The following is a 16,015-nucleotide window of genomic DNA, read 5'->3' as shown; positions in this document are numbered from 1 at the left end:
CCAGTGGTCCTTGGCAGTGACAAAGCTGGGAGGTGGAAATTCACCATGTCACTGTCTGAGAAGATGAAGGTTCACTGAGCTATGGCAAAATTAAAGCTAGCCCTGATTCCCCCACTGTAGTCCATAATCAAGCTTGGAAGCAACAGAAATGCCCTCAGACCGCAGTCTAGCGGGGAGGTGACACAGCAAGTGCCATCTGCAGCTGTAGGGGGCTGCAGCAGAACAAAATCCCGGTGTCACACGCTATGGGTACAGCTTTTGGGGCGCTGCAGCCAGGCTGGGCCCTGAGATGTTGGTCAAATCCCTTTTCTCCTGGCAAAACCCATCCTGGGGCACCTGGGTCTGCTGCAGGAGTCCCCCCAGGCTCTGCTCTGCCCCTCTGCAGAGTGCTGTAGGAAAAGCATTAATGACATCCAGCTGTCTGCCACAGCAGCAGGTCCCTTTGGCGGGTGACAGCGCAGCTTGAGGCAGCTTCCACACTGGAGCAGGATTTGGCACCTTCAGGGGATGTGGAGGGGTGTGGAGGGGAGCCAGGTTGAGACAGCCCTGATTCAAGTCATGGACTGACTTGCACAATTGCTGTGACTCAGTAGCTGAAGGGGTTTGGGGTGCTGTTCTCTGGTTTATTCCCAAGTCTTCGGTCACCACCAGCATCGGGAGCACAGCCTCAGCATCTCCAGCAGGAAGGAGTCAGAGGTGCGGCTGCTCTGCATTGCTGCTCAGAAATCCAAATCACAAATTCTTCCCTTTGAAACCCCCTCCTACATGGCAGCAGAGGCATGGGCTCCAGGGTTTATTTTATGTTTTCCTGTTTTATTCCCACTCTTTCTTTCTCGTCTTCAAAAGGTGCTGCTCACAATGCAGAGGGAGGATCTATTTCTTAGTTTAAGAGGGGAAAATGTAAATGTGGAACAATACTTGACAAAATAAACCTATAAGGGGAAATGTTCCGGCAGTGTTGCTTTTTTGTTGCGAGTTATTATGTACACCCCTTGCTCTGATATCATTTTATAATCTAAAATACCGCCATCAGTAATAAAATAATTAAATACAAATATATTATGACATCTCTGCCTGGCTTAATGATGGACACCTTGGGCAGGGTCACCTGCATGGTGGAGGCAGCTGGTGGCCCTGTTGGCTCTTGTCCCCTGTGCTGTCAACTCATTTCTCTCAGCTGCAGGGCCCATTTCCTTGGCCGAGAGCCACGGGCCTCCCAGCTGAGAGAGAAACCCGAGCTCAGGAAGCGATTTATTGTCAAATAATGACAACCTCTGACATCAGTTTCATTTCGTGTTTTCATTGACCCATTTCACGGATCTGAAGTCAATTTTCAAAGCCTGTTAGGGGCAGGTGTGCTCTTCTGTGCTGGTTAAGTGGTCTCACTTTGCAGGGCTCCCAAAGAGCACAGCCAGGCAGCATCACCTGCGTCCAGGCTCAAACTCCTGGTGCCAGCTGCTGCATCCCTTGTCCCTGGAGCCCAGGGGTGGGACAGCCTTGAAGCCAGGCAGAGAAAATCTATGAGAGGTGAGCAGGAGGAGTAAGGACTGGAACTGGCTTAAGAATAAAGAGTGAAAGTAAGAGCACGGCAGGAGAATGGGATTTGCCGTGCCAGACCAGGACAGAAAAAGGTTAGACAGCAGAGTAGGAGGATTAGATGGTGTTGATATGAAATTGTGCTGCGGGAGGTAGAGTTGGAAGAAGAAATCTTTATGGGAAGGAGAAAAGAGAGAAGGGAAAAAGAAGAAAACAAATGAAGAATTAGTCTGAGGATGACAAAGAAACGAGAAAAAGTATAGCAAAAGGGGTTTGTACTTCTTCCTCCTGCAGCTGCTGGGTCCAGTTTGTGAGTTAATGCTTTGGGGCTGTGATTTAGAGGCTTTTCTCTTTCACCTCCCACTATCCCAGGGTGCTCCAAGCCCCATCCAGCCTGGCCTTGGACACTGCCAGGGATCCAGGGGCAGCCACAGCTTCTCTGGGCACCCTGTGCCAGGGCCTCAGCACCCTCACAGGGAAGAGTTTCTTCTTTTCTTCTTAAAGTTTTCTTCTTTTAGCAGAATTTGGTCTGTGGTTCCATCCATTCCTGGGCCCTGAGAGCTGGAAGCCTGCCAGGGTTGATCAGCAACTCTAACCTTCTCCTGCTTCCTCACTTGAAATCACTACCTGCCACCTCAGGAGCTGCTGAAATATGTTCTCCACACCTCCTCTGAGCTCCCCACCCTCAGAAGCCTCCTTGGATTTCCAATTTAACTCCTCCAGGGAGAGTGTGCCTGAAAGGAAGAAGCATTAAGTTTACTAAATTAATCTCTTAATCACTGTCATTTTAGTCCTAAAAAACTAGCAAAAACAAAGGTATAATTTCTGCAGACAAATGGAAGTCCAGCAGTGAATTCCCCCTCCTCATCACATCCCTCTGGAGAAATCTTTTTTGTTGAGCTGATTTTTTTTTTACATATAGAAAGCACATTTCCTTTGATATTTTCCACATTCAGCAAGGTGAAAATGCTGGTGGAAAATGGTTTATTTCTCTGCAGAGAGAAAAGCAATGTGTGTCCAAGATTTGAATCCTTCTTGACTAAACATAACCACAGTGTCCTCAGGAGGAGCCGAGCCCAGGTTGTCTTGGGGGATCAGGCTTTAACCTGCTAAGGCTGAGAGGACTTTTAAGCTCCTGATGGTGTTTAAAGTCATCCCATGTTCCCAGATGGTCAAAATTAAGGTGCACCCGTTATGAAATATCATAGTTAAATGAATCTGGATTAATAAAGTGTGATTCGTTCTGCACGTTAAAGGGTTGTAACACACTCAGGGGCATGAGGCAGAAGGAACCCACCTTTCTCCTCACATTGGAGCTGACAGCATTTAACCATGCTCAGGTTTGGCCTGGTGATCCTGTGCCCCCCTGGTGAGTGAACTGCTTGTGGTAAATCTTGGATTTTGGACAAACTGGCACAGATATTGTCTCCTTGCAGCTAATTGTGTTGAGATGCTATGAGGAAACAGCTCTGCCTACAAAAGAAATAGGTGATTTGTGAAGGAAAGGCTGCAGTGAAATAGCAGAGAGCTCAATAGTGCAGTGAATTACCTGCAAATAGAGGAGGAAATGCAGGAACTGAAAGCTGAGCCCCACCTTTCGCCCACGCAGTGGGCTCCCCACACCAGGGGAATGTTCTCCCAGATTTGTGCAACAAAAGGAGTGCAAAGAAGCCCCACCATCCTCTGCTTCCTCCCCAAGCTGGATTAAAATTGTGCGTTCAGAAAGTGAGCCGGGATGGATTCCACGTAATAAATTCTGGTTGAAAGCTGGAAGGTTTGCAGCCAGCAGAGGAGGGAAGCTCTGGGACAGCCTTCAGCAAGAGGAGTGGGTGGCAGGCAGCAGCCTGATGGGTTTTATGATGAAGCTGGATCAGCTCTCGAGTGGGCTTGCGTGGAACAGTTGCCCAAGATAGCAGGGACTGGGTGCTGTGACCTTTGAGGGCTCTTTCCCCCACATGTTCCCTGAAATTCCAATGAAATCATGGGGAATAGCAGACATAGTTCAGCATTTTTTGTTTCGTGGAAGGTACTTTAGTTTACACCAGCTGAGAATCGCCCTAGTGTGGCCAAAGCCAAGGCTGGCAACCTTTGATCCTTGACACGTGTGACAACACCTCAGTCCTCTCCGCCCTCACCTCCCTTCCTGATAATACCAAGGATGGCTTTGTTCTGCAGGGCCTTTTTCTATTGTAGAGACGTTAGCAATGGCCTATCTGGTGCCACATTCAAATAGATATTTCTCCCTTTGTCTGGCAATAAAAGATACCTTGAAAGAGCAGGGATGGTGGTGAGAGTGTCAGGTGGGGTCAGGAGGCACGGGCGTTCCACAAAAGGGAACAAAATAACAATGAGAAAATACCTCAAAATACTTTCCAGATAGAGCAGCCTAATTAATACAGCTATTGTTTGCTCAGTGGCTGAACCTCCTTTTCCTGAGCTTGGAAGTGACTGCTGGGGAATTAGAAGGAACTTGACTTTGTTTCTCAGCTTTAGCCCTAACAACCTGCTTTGATGGAGAAATGCGTATGAAATCAGGTGGCTGATACTCAGCATGGGAGCTCTGGGTTGTGTCAGAACCGACCAGCACAACATGAGCATGGGATACAGAGTAATAACAATGTAATCCCTATTTTTTTAATATATATATATCTATATATATAGATAGATAGCTGTATCTCCCAGAGGGACAGTGTGCCCCCAGTCAAAGTGCTGGATGGACTACAAACAGAACAAAAAAGGCAACCTGCAGAACCTTAGAGTTCCACCAAGTTATGGCACAGGAAAAAAAAAAAAAAAAAAAAATCCACGATAAAATGTTTGGCAAAGAAATGCAAAGAATTTTCCCCTTGTAGGAGGATAACTCACCGAAAGGCAAAATGAGTCGAGTAAATTAGAAAGAATTCACAAAGCAAAATTAGCCTGATAAACTTGTGGCTAGAAGTTAATCAGTGCAGTGCCCAGGTTCAGTGTCACTTCTCTGGGGGTGATGCTGACGGACAGTGACTCAGTGGGGAAGCACCAGCCTGGACAGAAAAGCTCTCCCAGCCCAGTGCTCGCCAGCCCACAGCTGTGTCCACGTGTGCCCATCCCTTTCTGGTAGGAGAACGACACTGGCTTTGTAGGACCTGCTGTTAGGCTTTGTAAGACTTCCAGCTTTGCAGCAGGGCTCTTTTCCCAGTTTCTGTGGTCAGCCAAAATGGCATCTGTTGTGCTGTTGTTCCTCTGGAGACTGTCAGAGATCTGCTGTGCATGCACTGCTGGTTGAAACAGACAGTGCTGGACTCATCCCTGTGCATTTCGGGATATAAAAAGAAGGATCTAGTTCAATAAAACCATAAAACAAATTTGCCCAAACTGCACAGGAAAACAAGCCCAGTTGCATGTTTTTTTGGATTAATTTATCCTACAGGCAGCAGCTCCAGGGTAGAAACATTCATGGTTTTTCTTGCTGAAAAGCATCTCTGTATTTGACATGGGATCAGCATCGAGGTCTCGCTCCATCTTCCCCTGCGCATCCCAGAATCACACAATGTTTTGGGTTGGAAGAAACCTCAGAGATCATCTCATTCCCAACCCCTGCCATGGCAGGGACACCTTCCACTATCCCAGGTTGCTCCAAGCTCCATCCAACCTGGCCTTGGGCACTGCCAGGGATCCAGGGGCAGCCACAGCTTCTCTGGACACCCTGTGCCAGGGCCTCACCACCCTCTTAGGGAAGAATTTCTTCCTATTATCCAGACTAACCCTCTGAAGGGGCAGGTTAGATTAGAGAACGTCTTCTGTGGTCCCTGACTGTATCCCTGGAGGAGGGAATGGTGTCCCTGGACAGATGTCCTGCCGTTGCCAGCACACACAGGAGCACATTTCCTGTGCATCCCCGCTGCTGCTGCGAAAAGACTTGAAGTGCTGTGTAAAACTGCACTTTTAAGAAACCTCAGCAGCAGCCCAAGGACAGGAGTTCACTTAATTGCTGTATCAGTGCATTCAAAGCTCCTCACTATCTCACCATCGCCCCAGCAAAACACGTATTATCCATTTGTCCTTGGAAGCAGCCGTCCCCCTGCGCAGTGATTACAGCACTCTTGTGCCACATGAACCATGCACAGCTCTTTTCCTCCCCCTTCCCCCAAAGATATCATCCCCCTGCCTTTCCCCCAGCCACGGCAGAGCTCCTTCTGTTCAATTTGTAACGTTTGCACTCATTTGTTTTCCATCAGGCAGGCTTCGAGGCACTGCATCCAGTGACCTCTGGCAAAGGGATGGGAATAGCACACACTTTTATCCTGGCACCAGGCAGCAGCAGTGACAAATTGGTTTACTTTTCTGCCTGACACTGGGGGTTCTGCGTAGGGAAAGGGGGTTTATTAGCCTGGACTTATGCATCTGAAATATGCCGTGTAAACTCTCTTCTCTGATGTTATTTAAAATACGCATTTGGCCTTGTCTCTTACTGCCTTGAAATGCAGTGAGTTTTGCCCAAATGGATGGAAGCTTCTGGTTGGAAATAAACTTGTTATCATGATATGCTGGGATTTTTAATTTTTTTTTTTTTTTTTTTTTTTTTTTTTTTAAACAGCTAAATATAAATGTTCAGTTGCGTGTGGATGTATTCAGTTATGCTAGGGAAAGGAACAGCACATACCTCCACACTTTCCAGCACAAAAATATCCAGCCATCTACCAGAGAAAAGCGATTAGGAGGTGTGCACAGCCACAAACATTTCTCCAAGCCTATGGGAACATTTTGGAAAGAAAGTACTGTTCCCACTTCTCTCCTAGAGCGAGCAGAAATAGCCCAGCAGATGGGGGATTCTGGGTGATTCTTGGCAGCACAAAGTGATAATAGCACTGCATTTGGTTTCACTGTGTTTTTCCAGCACTGCCCTGCCCTCCGGCTCAACCCCTCCGTACGCACATTCACCTTTGGGTGCGGCCAGCAGAGTGGCAGAGGAAATAAAGCAGTGGAGATAACCCTGTATAGAGTTTATAATGCCGACCCTCTCTGCACAGCCTGTAAGGTCTGATAAAAGCACTAACAGGTGGCTCCTGTTGTCTTTGTTACATTCATCACCGATTTAAAAATCAAGGAAAGGTTATAACACTTGAGGTCTTTTCCTCAAGAGCCTGCACAACCATTTTCAGGAGGACACGTGTGTGTGTGAATATTCATTTTCTACCCTGGCTGGGCTGCTTGCTGTGCTTCAGCGGATGATCACGGTGCCCATCTCAGCTTGGTGCACTATCACAACACCATTTTCAGTGTTCCCATATTGCTGCTATGTCCTGACCTCACAGGGTCAGGCTCAATTCAGCCTCCTCAGAAAAACTCCATTTGTGTTCCCTCCTCCGCTCTCTTTTTTTCGTGGCTGATGTTATCTCCTGTTATCTTAATTACATGCTCTAAGGGTGCCTGCTGCACAGATCATTGATGGAGTTTGATGTTTGTTAATATCACATTGCATTATGAGAATCTGGTACATTAAGAGCTTGGTGTCTTTCCAAATTATTCTGAAGACATTAAAAAAAAAACCTTAATAAGCAGCCCACTTTAACTAATCCAGACTGATAAGTTGGGAAGGCAGAGGGTGAGTTTGGGAACATGTTTATTTGAAGGGGTTTAAGAAAATGATTTAAAGCGCTCTCGCACAAGACTTGCAGTTCAAGGTCGAGGTTTAGTGTCAGGATTTGGGTTAGTGCTGCTGGGGACAGCAGACACAACCTTCCCACTTGTATTTAATTTTCCCAAAACAGCAATTTGTCTCTAAATATCAACACTTATCTAAATCAGATACAGATGGCTGTCTTTATCAAATGAATGCTGTTTTATCACTTTAAAAGCTTTTGTTCTTAGTCAAGTGAAGGCAGTGGGCAGCAGTCCCTTGTTTTCGAAAGAAGAGCATATGCTTTTTAATTTGAAATGTAGCACTAATAGCATTATCCACAGGGGTATAGGCTGTGCTATTGTGGATTGTGGATAATGCATTTATGCTCAAATATCCTTTATTCCCTCCTGAGTGAAAGAATTTAACAGCATATTGTATTATCATGCCATGGAGAATATAGTTTACTCCAAAAGTGAATTTTTTGACAGTATTAACTCTTCTTTTAAGTCTGCATTGAAAAAAAAAACCAGAAAACCTCAACCTATCATGAACAATGAAAAAACACTGTTGAGGGGAGATCAGGAGACAAGGCAGACAAGAGCCAGAGACAGTTTTGAAAACTGTCAGGCACATCCTTCCTTTGCCTCTCCCAGTCCCTGCTCCCTTCCCAACCGTGCCACGCCGGGGGACGCAGCGGAATGGGGAGAAACAGGCTGGGGATACACAACCTCAGCCCACTTGTGACTTTCTGTGGCAAACTCCTTTTCCCCAGGGCTGGAAGACGAATGGTTTAATAACCCAGAATGCTGTGCTCTTTGCCTCAGCAAAGTTGACTGTCTGCATTCAGCCTCACTCACAGGTGTCTCCCACAACCTCCTGGGAAAATGCTGAACAAACAGAGATCGCTGCTCGGACGCCCAGGGCTGGCCTTGCATTGTTTGCTTTTTATTGTAAGGCTTATCTTGCCGTGTCATATGGTTAAAGACTGGAGCCTTGCCTCCAAGATAGCACTGGGAAGGCAAGAAAAGCTTGTGTGCATTTGTCTTCGGGTCAGTTCTATAAATGCATATACTGCTGCAGCCCTCAACAGAAATGCACGGGAGAAACTGTGAACAAGAGAGAGCAGGAGCAAGTCCTAACTTTGTTCCCATCATGTGTTTTTCTGGAAATGGAAGGTCTGGACACTGCTCTCATGCTCTCTCACCAGAGGACTGGCTGTGCTCCAGTGTTTGTCTGAAGTGCTGGACTGGATCCTTGCGCTCAGAGACAGGGAGTGTGACCACAGCCCGGCTGCAGGAACATTTGGGACACAAACCGAGCCCTGCACCCTGCTCCCACCTGCCCCAGGACCTTGGGATGTCCTGGTTAAGTCAGGGACGTTAAGCCAAACCTGTTAGAGCCATCAGCATAGAATGAGGTGACAAAGGACAAGAAGCTCAGTGAAATGAAGGCACCACGGGGTGCGATGTCCAATGGGGCAGCAAAAGAGAGGGAGGAGGTTTTTGAAATCGAGCTGGACGCTGAGTGTTCGCCTGCTACTTCGTAGGAGGAAGCACAGAAGGAATTCCTGCTGTCTCCCAGGAGGATTTGGCTTGAACCTGAGCTGCCTGCCTGTTGGGCATCCATTACTTCAGACCTAGTTAGGAAAGACAGGAGATCCATCCTGCAGCTCCGCGTGCAGGGTCACAGAGCAGCAGTGCTCTGGTGTCCATCACGGTGCTTATTGTGAAGCACAGAAATAGCTGGGTTTCTTCGGCTAAGGGAGGATTCATTTTACCCAGCTTTAGTCCTGTAAAAGTTTAAATGTCTGAGCAAGTGATCCAGCCCTCTTGTAGAGGCTGTGAGGAGAATGGGAGGAATCTCCAGAGCATGAGTCACCTCTCCTAATGTACAGTGTCTGGAGTGGGTGGGATGAGTCATTCTCCAAAGGTAACAGTCTCTTTCTGGCTTAAATAACTAGTTAAACTGAAAGCCTGACTTGGTGGTGGCAGAAGTTAGCCATCTTCAGTGTCACCAGAATTTGTCTCAAATTATTTTCACGATTTAGAGCGAGGTGAGAAGACTTCCTTCTCAGTTGATGGCACTTCAAAGGACCGTTTTGTGCTTTCTCCTGGAATCTGCACATCTCTGCCCTTCAAAAGTGGTGCTGAAATGGTTTGCTCAAGTTTCATGGAGTCAGAGAAATTAAAGCCTATTGGAAACAGAAAGTCACTTGACCCATCCCTAATCCATAGACAGAAAACTGCGGTTCAGTTTTGTTATTCTTAACGTTTCCTTCTTTCAGCATTATCTCCCAACAGTCAGTAAGAAAATTTCAGTTGTTTTCAATGGGCTTTGATCCAAGCCTGCAGAGAGAGCAAGAGAGGAAATTCAGCTGCAGAGGCAAATCAACAGAGGGGAAAGGTAACGGCATGAGAGAGCTAAAAGACGTAATTGTGAGATGAGGGGAGAAAGGGGAACAAAGAGAGGTGCTTTAAAGGCTGAGCAGAGGAGGAGCACAGAGGCAGAGCTCAGTGGAGAGGGGATCTGGGCACGGAGAGAGGGACAAACTCATACCCTTGAAACACGCGTCTCTCCACCGCTGCAGCATTACTTCAATCTGAAAATGCCTAACTGCTCTTCAGTTTAATCATCGCTGCACTTTTGGGTATAAGATGAATAATTAAGCCTGGGAGTAGAATACAGCAAGTGTTAATAGGGCAGAAGGTACTGCAAAGTCCTTATAAAAAGCTGTGCTTGCAGCACGAAGTGGCTGCTGTTCTCTGCGTCCCCGATCACGGAGTGAGGAGCAGGAAAGTACTAAATTAAATGAAGTGCATCTGTATCCATTCTGCTGGACTCTTTTCCCCCTGTGTTTGATACTATTTCTTGCTAGATAATGCCCCTTCTCTAGCAAAGGCTGAGCAGTTTAACTCTGAATTGGCCTTCCAGATCCAGCCAGGACACACATCCTGTACAGCCCTTCCTTCTGTGCCTGCACCTGAGGGCTCCCACAGGCACAGCCCTCTCCCTTATGTAACTCCATGCCTAAAGAAACCTCTGGTGCCTTAAAGAGATAATTCAGCCTGAAGTGGCAGCGTTGTGGAATTCATCCTCTCTGAGGAGCTCAAGATTTCTTCCTGTTTCTGTCAGAAGATCAACACAGAGAAGTAAACGCCACTTCACGGCATGAGAGGCAACAATTAAACCGGGTCTGAGAAGACCTCCAGGACGACCCTGCTTGAGCAGGGAGGTTGGGCCAGGTGACTCCAGTGTGGTCCCTTCCAGCCTGACCCATTCTGTGGAGGCATTGGGCCGTGCACACAGCGAGAGATGGCACAGCCAGGAAGAGCTGCACCTGGAATAAAGTACAGCCGTTAATCCATGTTCAAAGCAAGTGACTGCGGTTTGCTGCTCTCTCTGCTCTCCCCTCCCTTTGCCTTGGCACCCTCTTCCTCAGACCGAAAGAGCGGCAGCTCAGAGGACAGCAGTTCGTATTTGAATCACCCAGAATTCACTGAATTACCCAGGGACAGCGTGCAGGGAGTGTTGTTCACCCCTCTGGGAGGTCAGACCAGTGATGCAATGTTCCTGTTCCAGGTCTTCATTTCCCACACGCACCCAATTAAACAGAGCTGTGTACGTTAATCAAATTAGGTGGGGAGGAAGAAAGGCAGGTTGTTATTTTTAAATCCTTGGAAGATGTTTGGGAATGGGAGGTCATAAAAGTAAAGAGGGAGGTCAATAAATAGAAAGGGGGAAATTATTTTTAACCATTGCAGATAAGGTATTTTTAGAGCAATCACCTGAAAGCTCCCTGAACTCCACAGAGTGATAAGCGCAGCTCAAATCAGCGGCTGCAGCCTGGCTCAGACCCACCTCCCTGGCTTCTTTTGCTCCCATTTCCAGTCCTTGCTGGTCTCACTGAGGCACCTCAGGAAGTCTGGTGCTTGTATGGACATTTGAGGAGACCTCCAGTTGTCGCTAAGTGGGTGTTTTTCCTCCTCTTTTATTTGTTTTTCATCCTTTTCTTTTTTCTCCTCTCCCCATCACAGGAGGTGGAAGGATGACAAGCTGAGCTTCCCCAGGCCAGCAAGTTGGAGAAGAAACCAGAGGCTGACTTCCCTGGGGCCAGGAGGACACAACTTTGGCTGGAACATCAGGGACAGGAGTGTGACATGGGGCAGGAGCAGCGCCTCCACCAGAGCCCTGTGCCACCAACGTCCCCTCTGCAGGCAGAGCTGCTGCGGGGCCTGGGTGTGTTGGCCAGGGGTGCGAGAAGGGGACATCACTGAATTTTTAATTTTCTTTTTGCACACTCTGCCACACAGCATCACCAATTATCCACGTCACACCTTGCCAGCAAGGAGATGGGATCAATACCATCATTTTTCACAGTCTGGACAGCAGGCCAGGCAAATTTAGCTGTAGAAAAACAGTTTTGGATCAGGATAAACTTAGGACAAGCCTGACACAGACATTCCTCTCGAAAGCTGCAGACAAAAGCCTGGGGTGCACTAACTACACTGTGTATAAAACACTTTTTTTGGCTCTCTACTCTTTTAGGCAGGGGTAGATTTTCAAAATAATTCAGCATAAACCACGCTGTGCCACAACGTGTGAGCTGTGAATTTAAAACAGATCTTTTCAAAGGTAAGGAAGATGTCCCAGTGTCTTCCTCAACCTGAATTAGCATTTTTTCTGCCAGGATGCCAAGCTTTTGAATGTGTCAATATGTTGACATAGTTTGGGGAAAACAATAATTTTGGAGCTTCCCATCTGCTGTGTGAATTTGATTGTCTTCCTGCATCCTGCTGGCCACTTCACTGACAGCCACGCTGCCTCTGCCTTCGTGGTTTTCCAGAGTGAGGGCAAGGAAAAGGAGTTTTCTCTCTCTCAGGGATCAAAGTAAAGCACAGAAGATGCCAAAAGATAGATATTTGACTTTGAAACATGAAAAAGAAGGAAGAGGAAGAGCAGCACCATGGGAATAAATCTCTCGGGGTGTCCTGCAGTCTGGATGTACATTTGTATTGCAAAGACAGGAGCTGGGGATGTGGTGTGTGAAGAAGTGGGTTTTACAGGAAAATAGAATTAGCTAGGAGACCTCTGGGAAATCACAGAATGTGTGTACACTTTATGGTTTGTATAAAATTAAATGTTGTTGTTTTTTTGGTTTTTTTCCTTCAAGATATCGATCCTTGTTCTTTTATTATTATTTATATTTATATTTTATATTTCATATATTTTTATATATATATATATATATATATATATATATTTTTTTTATTTTTTTTTCCCCCCCCCCCCCCACTCTCCTTTTATTATCCATGTCCTGGTATTTCTGGTCCCTTGTTTGAATTGGGCCTCTTTAGGTGAAACAGGCCCATAACTCTCATCTCTTCTCTCTTATGTTCTGAATAATTATAGGTGTCCCAGGAAATCTGGCCTTCAGTAGAAATTTTGTGAAGGTTTTGAAAGATTTTATTAGAAAACACTTGGATCCTGCACAATTTTCAGTTCTGAAAGGTGCTTTGCCCACCCCCTCCAGTGGAAGGGCTATTGATCATCTCACAAAGGCAAGGCAGGTACTCACAGGGAGAAGAGTTGAGGTTTGGTTGTCTTTTCAACATCAATGATGAAACTGCATCTAATGTTCACCTCATTCACCTTAACTCCAGTGGTCTGCACTAATTAAGGTGAAGCAAGCAGCGCTGGTTAATAAAGAACACTGTAATTCAGCTTGTGCTGGGCAGTGATTGCAACAAGAGGAAAAACTCAATAACCGATTTGAAAGAGGGGCTTTGATTACCAGAAATATCCGGGGCTTTTGTCCCCTGATTGCAGAGCACACACTGCAAAACCCTGCCACCATCAATGGCTCTAATGTCACACTCAGAATACCTTCTCTGCCTTTCAAGTTGGGCTCCAACTTGTCGAGTCGTGCTTCAAAATATTGTAGATGGTCCTCACAGTGCTGTCTTCTGTTTTGCAAAAACACCGTTCTGCTTGGCCGTGTGTGCCACCACCCTGTCCCAGGTCCTACACCCAGAGCCACCACATCCCACACAGCATCCAGCTCCTTTTGGACCTTGGCCCCTCCGAGTTCCACACTGCTGCAGTTTGCAGGAACTGTTGCTGCTAGGTCTGGTTTGGATACCCATATGTCTGCCAGGGTTGGTTCTCTCTATCCAGGACAGTTCTTCCCCGCTATCAGAACAGACTCTGCCCCTTCCTTCCCGCCACAACAAGCCAACCCCGAGATGTGTCCGGTGTGCTGGGACACAACCCTGCTACCTCCACTGAGGTGAAAAAATACACACACAAAGTCCTTTTCTAGAGCAGTGGGAGCCCAAGGGAAGAGCCAGTTCGGCTGAGGAGTGATGTATTGCCCTCATGGCTAATTGCCTCTCCGGAGCACTAGCCATGGAAATGTCTGATGGAGAGCAGCTCTTGCAGACTGCCTGATCGTCAGGGTGAGAGCTGGAAATACAGAGAGCAACCCCACGGGGTTTACACCCTCTATCCCTGTCTGGAGCAGCACATTCCAGCTGCGCAGACAGCAGACAGAGCAATCAAGGATCACTCCTTCCCCCAAGGCTCTCAGGGGCACTAAGAAAGGTCTGCATGTGCTCAGCGAGGCCAAATTTTCACACCCCATTAGCCCAGATGGGATGAACTTCACTTCTCCACTCACTCTCTGCTAACGGAGCTGACCAATTCATTTTTCCCCAGCTGAACAGTTTTCTCTCCCAGAAATGCAAGTTCAGCACAATATCATTTTTGTTGACATTTGTAATGGGAAATTATTGAAACACTTCATTTCCAGTTTAGCATTTGGCTGGCTCTGTCTCATCTGGAGTGAAGTAATCAAAACCCAGCAGAGAAGCCCTTGCCACTTAAATCATTCACCAAAGCTTCCCTTCAAGAAGGCTGTCCTGAGATTCCTGAGCTGAAATAAGATGGAAGGTTGCTTTTTACCCAAAACTTTGAGAGTGCTGCTTTCCATTTAACTTTAGAACTTCCCTTCTTGGAATGAAACTATTGTTCCAGAAAGCTGCTTTTCTAGGGAGAAAATGTGTCTTGCAGCAGCTGAATCACAGAAAGGATGGTTTGACTCAAGGCTTTTAAAGAATTAACAGTTGCCACAACAGGACTCCCTCATATGCAGCCAAGGCGGTGCAGAGAGGAGTTGGTACAGGGAGTCCTGCGTGGTTCAGGCTTTTTATAGTGACAGATTTCTTTGCATAATGTATTTTGGGTGAAGCTTCAGGTTTATTTTGTACTTATCTGATGACAGAAAAGTATATGTTAAGTCTTTTAAAGAAAAAAAAAAAAGTCTTTTAAAGAAAAAAAAAAAAAGAAAAAAGGAAAAGAAAGGTTTCTTAATCAGCTTATTGCAGCCTTCCATGTCTAATAGAGCACTTATATGGCAGTAAACCTGGAATCCTACAAGAGGTTGCTGTAAAGTGACAGATTCAGGTCAGAGCTGTTCATGAGCAGCCAGATTGATTTGTGATGCATAACGATGGCAGAAATGGCATTATTGTTTTACAGGAGAGCACAGAAAGTTAGAATATGCCAGGGCCATTAGAACAGCTGGGTACCCTGGTCTGGAACACCTTGCCTCTGGCCAATGCCTGATCTTTCAAATAAATTGGAGCTATTCCACAACGGGTGAGCTCTTCCACAACTAGTCACACAGAGGATGTGGTTTTGGCTCCTCAGCTCCCTTCACGCTGGCAACAAAGCCTAATTTTCCCAGTTAACTTTTGCTCCTTTAGGTACAGGCTTTGAAAAGCACAGACATGGGATTGGTACAACCAGAGCTGTCTGCAAGAGATCAGTTTTTAGGTTTTCCTTCCTTTCCCTCTGTCACTGCCTAAATCTGTGACCATGGGCAACTCTTTCAACATTTACTTCTGCCCTCTTTCTTGGTTTAAACAAATCCTTTTTAGAGCATGAGTTTGTTCTGTCTGTGTCATCTGGTTGGCTTTTATGTTATTTCTTGTTCTGAGTTTGTTGGCCTTTTTTTATTAACTGGATCCTGTAATAAATGTGCAAGTAATGCTGACCTGAAGGAAATGCTGCTCACTCTATAAAGATATCAGAGGGGTATAAAAACACTTTCTGAATGGAATTATACTGAAATGGTAAAAGCAATGGCTCCTGTCCAACATTTCCAGGGGCAGCAAAAACCACCCCAAAAAACAGATGAAGGACTGGTGAAAGTTTATGGGACTGACCCTCGAAAACCCGCTGAGAACTTCAGATGGTGCCACATTCATCTTCCTCTTAATTAGTGCTCTTCTGAGAGATTTTGTGACACCAGATCTCCTTTTTCTTACATCTCAGTAAAATGCCAGCTCCTCTGGGGTCTTGGTGTGCGACTGAGGTCCCTCAGTGTTACATCAGAGATATTAATTCTCATTAAGCAGTGATGCAATCAGCGCTCATTTGGGCATGTGCTGTGCTCCGGGCTGGCTGCTGGGTGCACTGTGATGGTTCATCTTGGGCTGGAAGGCTCTGTGCCCCTTCCATCACCGCTGCCCAGGCTCACCTCACCCAGCAGCTGCTGAGATGAACAAAGGGATTCGGGCTGGCAAGTTGGGTTTTTGATCTTGGGACTCTGGGGGCTTTACAGCCCTGAGATCTGGGATTCTCCCTGCATGTTATCAGTTATTGAGAACTCTGAATTCCAACCAAAATAATATACGGGCATTAACTCAGGGGTTTGAGCAGTCCCTTTCTTTCATGCATCTGCCACACTCATTCAGACCTTCAGTGCTGCAACCCATCGTGCTCAGCACCTTGCAGGACTGAGCCCTTCCCTAATCCTCCTAAGTCCAAGTCTATTGACTTTCAAAGCAACCCACCAGGGTTTCTTATCTACATTTC

This window comes from Hirundo rustica, chromosome 20, assembly GCF_015227805.2.
Source record: "Hirundo rustica isolate bHirRus1 chromosome 20, bHirRus1.pri.v3, whole genome shotgun sequence".
NCBI classification, from domain to species: Eukaryota; Metazoa; Chordata; class Aves; order Passeriformes; family Hirundinidae; genus Hirundo; species Hirundo rustica.
The sequence above is the reverse complement of the archived record's forward strand: the minus strand, read 5'-3'. Positions refer to the sequence as shown.